This window comes from Lissotriton vulgaris, chromosome 6 (assembly GCF_964263255.1).
Source record: "Lissotriton vulgaris chromosome 6, aLisVul1.2, whole genome shotgun sequence".
NCBI classification, from domain to species: Eukaryota; Metazoa; Chordata; class Amphibia; order Caudata; family Salamandridae; genus Lissotriton; species Lissotriton vulgaris.
The window spans coordinates 120,592,810-120,600,953 of record NC_141694.1 but is presented as its reverse complement, the minus strand read 5'-3'; positions in this window follow the sequence as shown (position 1 = coordinate 120,600,953).

Sequence of the window (8,144 nt, the reverse complement as noted above, 5' to 3'; positions counted from 1 at the left end):
CCCCAGCATTTATAGTCAAGCATTGAAAAAACAACTCGACAGTATTCACATGCCAGTTAACACTGCCCTGCTTCAATATGTCGATGATCTGCTGATCACCGCTCGAAGCGAACCCGAATGTGAACATGCCTCACTGACTGTCTTGAACTTCCTGGCTGACAAGGGGCACAAGGTGTCCCCTTCGAAGCTACAATTCTGTGTTCAGCAAGTTGTGTACCTGGGTCACTTGCTGTCCAAAGTGGGGAGACAGCTCACTCCTGATCGCATTCAGTTAATTGTAAACATGTCACCACCCAGAACACAAAAGGAGGTGCGGGCTTTCATAGGCCTCACTTCATACTGCAGACAATGGATTCCTCAATATGCATTTCTGGCAAAACCACTCATTCAGTTGACAACACAGGAGGCAGCGACTTCGACTGTCCTCCCTTGGACTCAGGAACATACACAAGCTTTTGAAGACTTGAAGAAAGCCCTATGTCAAGCACCTGTTTTAGCAACACCATGTTATAGTAAACCTTTTACACTTTTTGTCACAGAACGTGAAGGCACTGCCTTGTCAGTCCTCACTCAGGAACAAGCAGGTTCACACAAACCGTGTGCTTACTTTTCTAGCACATTAGATCCAGTTGCCCAGGCCCTCCCGGCGTGTTTGAAATCAGTTGCAGCGACAGCTTTAGCAATTAGACAGAGTGATTCCATTGTATTAGGACATCCATTGACAGTACAGGTTCCACATTCCGTGGAAGTCCTTTTAAATCGAACACAGACTCAACACCTGACCATAGCAAGACTAACAGGTTACGAACTGACATTGTTTCAACCACACATAGAAATCAGACGCTGCAGCACATTAAATCCTGCCACGTTATTACCACTCAATGGAGTAGATCCATTGGCACATGATTGTATTGAAGTCATTACTATTACAACAAAACCCAGACAAGACTTGACAGATGTTCCATTATCAGATCCAGACCTGACACTTTATGTGGACGGTTCATGTATGAGAACAAGTACAGGAGAATTAGTGGCAGCTTATGCTGTCACGACAGACACCGAAGTTATTGAAACCAATTGTATCGACACCTTGTCAGCTCAAGCAGCAGAGCTCATCGCTCTGACACAAGCATGTATTCAAGCCAAGAATAAGAAAGTCAATATATATACTGATTCACGTTATGCATTCGGGGTCGTTCATGACTTTGGAGTCCTCTGGCGAGAGAGAGGTTACTTAACTTCTCACGGTGCCAACATCCAACACGGTCCCCTCATTCAAGCTCTGTTAGATGCAATACATCTACCCACTGAAATCTCTATCATGAAATGTAAGGCACATACAAAAGTTACCGATACCATCTCCCAGGGTAACGACCTGGCAGACCGAACAGCAAAACAAACTGCTCAAAACCGAACTCATGTAACTAACCAGACACGAATAGTAGTACCGACACACTGTATGTCAGTCAGGGATCCCGCACGTGATGTAATTGACATACAAACACATGCCACGCCAGATGAAATTAAGAAGTGGACTGAATTAGGAGGGATCCAAACAGACCAGGGATGGATGACGAAGGGAAAATCTACATGGTTTCTCCCCGACTCTATGGTTCAGGTTATCATTAACACGATACATAGTCCTGCACACCTAGGAGAGAAAGCAATGCTCGACAGCATTCAACACATATGGTTCAATAATAACTTACGAGCAGCAGCCAAGCAGAAAGTGCGTACTTGCATGATTTGTGGTCAGTTTAATCCAGGTAAAAGCATTCCCGTAGAGAAAGGTGGATTTCAGCCTCCCGAACATCCTTTTGAAGTCCTCCAGATGGATTATATCCAGATGGAACGATGTCGAGGATTCAAATATGTCCTCGTAGTCGTATGTGCTCTTTCCCGATGGACAGAAGCATACCCAGTCCCAGATTATACTGCTCCGACCACTGCCAAGCAGCTGGTTCGTGAATTCTTCCCACGGTATGGTTTGCCCCGTATCGTGTACTCAGATAACGGTCAGCCATTCTCATCCGAGCTTGTGAAACACATTACACTCCTGTTAGGCTATCAGTGGAAGTTCCACTGTGTCCGGCATCCCGAGGCAGCAGGTCTCGTGGAGCGCCATAATCAGACTCTAAAAATCCGACTTTCCAAGATCTGTAGAGAGAAGGGTGTGGACTGGATAGTTGCGTTGCCGGTTGCCCTCTTCTATATGAGGATGGTGGCCCATTCTCGAACTGGGCTATCCCCGTATGAAGTGGTCTTTGGCAGGCCACCGAATATGTGGGGGACGCCTATTCCACGTAAAATTACCGATGTTGACTGTATTATGCTGACAGATTACCTTGCCTCCTTGATGTCTGCACTACAATCTTGTCGTTCACAGGTAGCTGCAGCCTTTCCCGACAACACCGAGGTGAAGCCCCACGAGGTGGTCCCGGGGGACTTTGTCTTCGTGCGCAACTTCGATCGGAGAAGTCCGTTGGAGCCCCGCTGGCAAACCCCGAAATTGGTTCTGCTAACAACCAGGACAGCGATAAAAGTAGAGGGCAGGAAAGGGTGGCTGCATTCCAGCCACGTCAAGAAATTTCACGGACTTCCTTCGGACTTGGACTCTAAGCCCTGCCCTCCTACACAAACTGATTCAAAACTCCCTTTGGTTGAGAAAACTGCCTCTGAAGAATATAGACTGAAATTACGATCTAGCAAGTCAGACAGTTTAATTGTTTAAGTCCTCCCCTAGGTGAATCGGTTAAATTAGTTTCTGACATGTATCCCCTAGATCGAGATAGAGAGAGAGATAGACAAAGACAACAAAAGAAGCGTGCATATTGTAAATCACTTCGTAGTCACTGTATAGCAGAGGTCTTCAAACTTTTTGATGCCGAGACCCCCTTGTAAAACCTTTTTAGGCGTAAGGACCCCCTTCCGACAAAAGTTTCTAGAAACTGGTACTCCTCATCATCAACTTTTGACAACCATAAATGCGCCTGTTAGACCTCATCACATCCCTCCATCATTCATCCACCCACACTTTCACACATCCATCCATCCACCCTTTCATCCTTCCATCCATACATCCATCCTTCATCCATCCACCCTTTCATCCTTCCATCCATACATCCATCCTTTACTCATCCACCCTTCCTTCCATCCACCCATCATTCATTCACCCACCTTTTCACACAACCATCCATCATTCATCCATGCAACCTTTTATCCATTCATACATCCATCCACCCTTTCATCTTCCCATCCTTCATCCACCCACCCTTTCATCCTCCCACCCATACATCCATCCTTCACCTATCCACCCTTTCATCCATCCATCTACCCATCATTCATCCCCCCACCTTTTCACACATCCATCCATCCATCCTTTCATCCATCCATCCTTCATCTGTCCAACCTTTCATTCTTCCATCCATACATCTATCCTTCACCAATCTATCCTTCATCCATCCACCCTTTCATCCTTCCATCCATACATCCATCATTCATCCATCCACCCTTTCATTCATCCATCCACTCATCATTCATCCACCCACCTTTTCACACATCCATCCATCCTTCAGCCTTTCATCCATCCATCCACCCATCATTCATCCACCCACCTTTTCTGTGCCTCTCTCATGGGGGGGGGGGGGAAATCAGTATCTCGTCGTCTTCATCCTTCTTTCCCACTCATGGGAGGGCATCTCTGTGCCTCCCTGCTGGGGGCGGGGGACGTGTCACGGAACCCACAGCTCCAGGTGCGCAACATCCATTGACCTCGAAGGGCTACACTACATCCACTCCCCCAGCCCCCCCCCCCCCGCCCCCTCCCAGCTCCCCCCAGCTCGTGTAAGTGAGCCCAGCTGTAACAGCTTCAGGGACACACACACAGTCACACCCAAGTACTTGACAGGTCTTTAAAAGACCTTTTACTTCTTAATGAGGCGTTGATGTTTTTCACACCTCGGTGTGAATTAGACCTCCGCCGAGCACCCTGAGCCCAATGCCAGGAACTGCACTCTGCAGAATCTGCGACCCCCTTCCCAGGACTCCACGACCCCCCTGGGGGTCGCGCCCCACAGATTGAAGACTGCTGCTGTATAGTGACGCTATTGATTATGTTTTTCTTAAGCCTTCTGATTATTGCTGCTAGTATCTTGCTGCACATCTACTACCCTATTTTCAGGCATGCACAATCTGCTTATAACGTCACTGCTGAACATTCTTTTAGTGAATTACCCCCCCATGAATTGTCTTATAGACTTGCACTGCGCAACAACACTTTCATTAGTATGTTACATCACTCCCATCAGACTAATAACGCTACCAATTGTTGGATATGTGGCCGACTCCCTCCCTACCAGAAATACAAGGGAGTTCTGCCCCTCTTTCCGTACCCTTTCACTCACAATGGTTCATGTGGCGCATGGTTTAAATTGATTAATTCCCTAGATCCTGATATCGCTGTATATGAAGGAAGCTGGGTTTGGGGAAACCTGAACTTAGTCTTGCTTAAAGCCTGCTACCCGGACAAGGAGGGACTTCCCGTTGGGACAGGAACAGATTTAGAAAATGAAGTGTATGGGTTAGGGAATTACACCGTTAATTTCATGATTCTAACTATTGAATCTGAAGCTGCACCAGTCTTACCAGCTATGTCAGTATTACCAGTCACAGGCGAATTATGTGTCCGGAAATATGGTTCAGTACATCTAGGTCATAGCAAATGCACTACTGTGGTCGAATTCAGTGACCAAGGCAAATCTACATTTAGAGCTTCACGTCATTCCTATTTTGTTTGCGGCCATACCGCATATATACGCTTACCTCTAGACTGGGATGGTACCTGTTACATTGCATTCCTTTTGCCACCTGTTTTCCTAGCCCCTCCTGATTATCATAGAAATACCAATCTAGTAAACCATCGACTCCGAAGAGATCTCCCGCTTGTCGATTACACTGAAACGGCATGGGAGCAATATACAGATTTCAATAAAGGTTTCTTCCCCTATCTAGGTGCTGTTTTTAATAGTAAACTGATACGCAGACTAACCAGAACCCTCGAAGCAGTAGTGAATGAGACTACTTCAGCTCTAGGTAACCTAACGGAGGAGCAGTCCGCCATGCGGGTTGTTGTTCTTCAGAATCGTCTTGTTATTGACGTCATCTTGGCAGATAGGGGTGGAGCTTGTAAGGTCATCGGGTCAAGTTGCTGTGTTTTCATTCCAGAAAACGCGCCAACTGTATATAAAACTATCACACGTCTTCATAAAATTGCAAGTTTGATACACCAGAATCCAGGCACCTGGACTTGGTCCGGTTGGTTTTGGACAACGTTGACTGCTTGGGGATGGAAGATCCTATCCTTCCTAGGCATTGCCCTTCTCATAGTATTCAGTTGCTGCCTGTGTCTACAATGTGGACCGGCGATTTGCGGCCTGTGTGCCACATCATGCATTCCGCATTCAAATTCTCATTCAAAACGCGAAAAGAAGAAAGAAGAACAAATGATGTTACGTGAACAGATTGATCGATTCATGAGGATCGATATATCATGAAGGGTCCGTAGGGAACAAGGAGGGAATGAGGAAATATAGATTTTTGGTCAAGAAATGTTCCCTAACGTGTACCCCACCGTCTCCATGTACTAGCTTGAAGTGCATGTAATTTCCCTCCTGTGCCAGCTATGAAGACGCAAATACATTTGCGTCCATCTTTAACATGTCCTCTTTCAGATCCGCCATGAACGGATTGAATATACAGTCTCTATATATGCTATGCCAATGTCTTTTTGTGGTATACTATACACGTTTTTCAGCTCTGGCGAAGTAGGCCCTGATTCTACCATCGAGCCTCTTTTTCCTGCCTTCTGACTCTGAGGGCCTCGGCCCAGGCTCCCTCTGTACCAGTGACCCCTGCCTTACTTCTTGCGCGGCTCACGGCGCTTGGCTCAGCCTACTGCCTGCCAAGACTGTATTCAACCTTCGAATTATCTGTTCCACTCCTCGACAATACATTCCTGTCTCGTCGTTCAAGTAAACATCCTCCCAGCTGCAGGAGCAATGGGCCCGGTTTTTCTGTCTCCGTGCAAGTAATTCATAGACTCCGTTGCCATGGTAGGCCCATGCCCCCTCACCTCTCATGCAGACACGTAGACGCGTAGACACAAGACGCTTATACACGCATTCACAACCAGTATAGAATAGCCTCCGTTCGAGAGACCTTTCCCTTCCAGATACTACAGTTCCTTAAACATAAGATATCAGATACGATTTGGGATTAGGTTGATCTGACATCCCAGACTTATGTCTGCACTTGTAGAGCTAAATGTCAAGTCCCCTTCACCCTCCAGTTACACGTCAGTCGCACGTCATGCTGCTGCGCGCGCATTTCTGCCATGTAAATTCTGCTGACACTGTAGGATTCTCTTATGGATCCACCTACTTGTGACCTCATGGTAAATGACGTTTCTCGTACACGCCTTCATGCACGCCTATTGCAACGCCTTTTTCCTGCTACGTATGAGCATTTTATCTCTCTTCTCAGCTGTTACGCCTTCTGCATATGTTTTTACTGTAAATGCATTGACTATATATATGAATAACTGTCAATAAAATGTTGTCTGTCAGCCCCTTCCCGAACCTGTGTGGTGACGGAATGGTATGCCACCTTGGCTCGAGCCAAATACCCAATTCCTTTTTAAGGAATAAAACCCTTTTGAGTAAACCTCAATATCACGGATTTTGCCTCTTATTTATCTGAGTTATTCGTATTGACTTTACCGTATAAATTAAGCATGGGTAATTAGATTTTACCACAGGACAAGCAAAAACGCTCACAATTCTGCAATTCTGTGGATTTTCAAACACCTCTTGTAGGTAGTAGTCCACACAGAAGAAAACACATATAAGTACAGGAGAACGGGTGTACTCCACTGAATAAAATAATTTCCCATGAAAAAATTGAGACGTCCAAGATCAAAACACCTCATTGTCGACTTGTCTTTTTCTTTCGAATGTCTTGCTCCTTCCTTTCCATTGTCTGCATGCCTTCTCTCTCTGAGCACCGCCTGCTAAGTCATATGCATTTTTTTTTACAGAGTTTTATATAGCGCGAACTGGACCCGAATCGGGTATCAGAGCGCTTTACATAGCACCAGTTGCATTACATGAGGACAGATTCATTTGTTAGGCAAGGGGAGAGTAAGTGATGTGCCCAGAATCACAGGATTTTCAGCGTCATTGCCGAGACGACCCGGTGCCCCAGATTCAAGGTTGACCGCCCTAGCTGTTAGGCCAACTCCTCTCCTCTCTGTATGTAAATGTAAATGTACAGGAATTTATATAGCGCAAATCACCGAGCGGTTTCTAAGCGCTTGCTTAGGGAACCCGTCCTGGTATTCCCCTGTGAGATATCCCCGGCAGGGTATCCGCAAGGTGAAAGCCAGGCATCCCGCCGCGAGGGGCCGTTGTGGAGATTAAGCAAGCTATTGCCCAGAGTTGCAGAGCGTGAATCGAGTAGGCACCGGAGCAAGAATTGTCGAGTCCATGGACATTTTAGGGCTCAAGACCCCGCCGAGCCGGGAATTGAACCCTGGTCCTGGGCTGACCTCTGCTTCCAGGTCTGCCTCCTCTAACCAGTGAGCCACACTTCTCTAAGTCCCTATTATAGTTTCCGTGCAATATACCCACGCCTTATTGCAAAGGTCACACCCCTGCATTCTAACAATACCTAATCTCCTGTAGCCCATCTATTAAAACCGACCAACCATGCTTGCATTCACATAGCCTAAACCCCCACTGCTTGACACTTACGTTCACATAAGACAGAACTGCTACCTGCCATGTCCGTCACCCCCTACTGTGCCAGTCCACAGCAACAAACCACCCATCACCTTGTTTTAAATGGAATGGTGCCCCAGGAAGATAATCCACTTTCCAATAAGATTCAAAACAAGGCGTCTTTATCGTAACAAATTCATTTCTTTATTTTCTTCTTGCGCATAGAAAATATAAAACACAAATCGGAAGTTAAGAAAAATAGTTTTTCCAGAACGAAACGCGTTGGCTGGGCGATTTGTATTTTATATTTTCTATGTAAAAGAAGAAAATAAAGAAATTAATTTGTTACCATAAAGAGGCCTTGTTTTG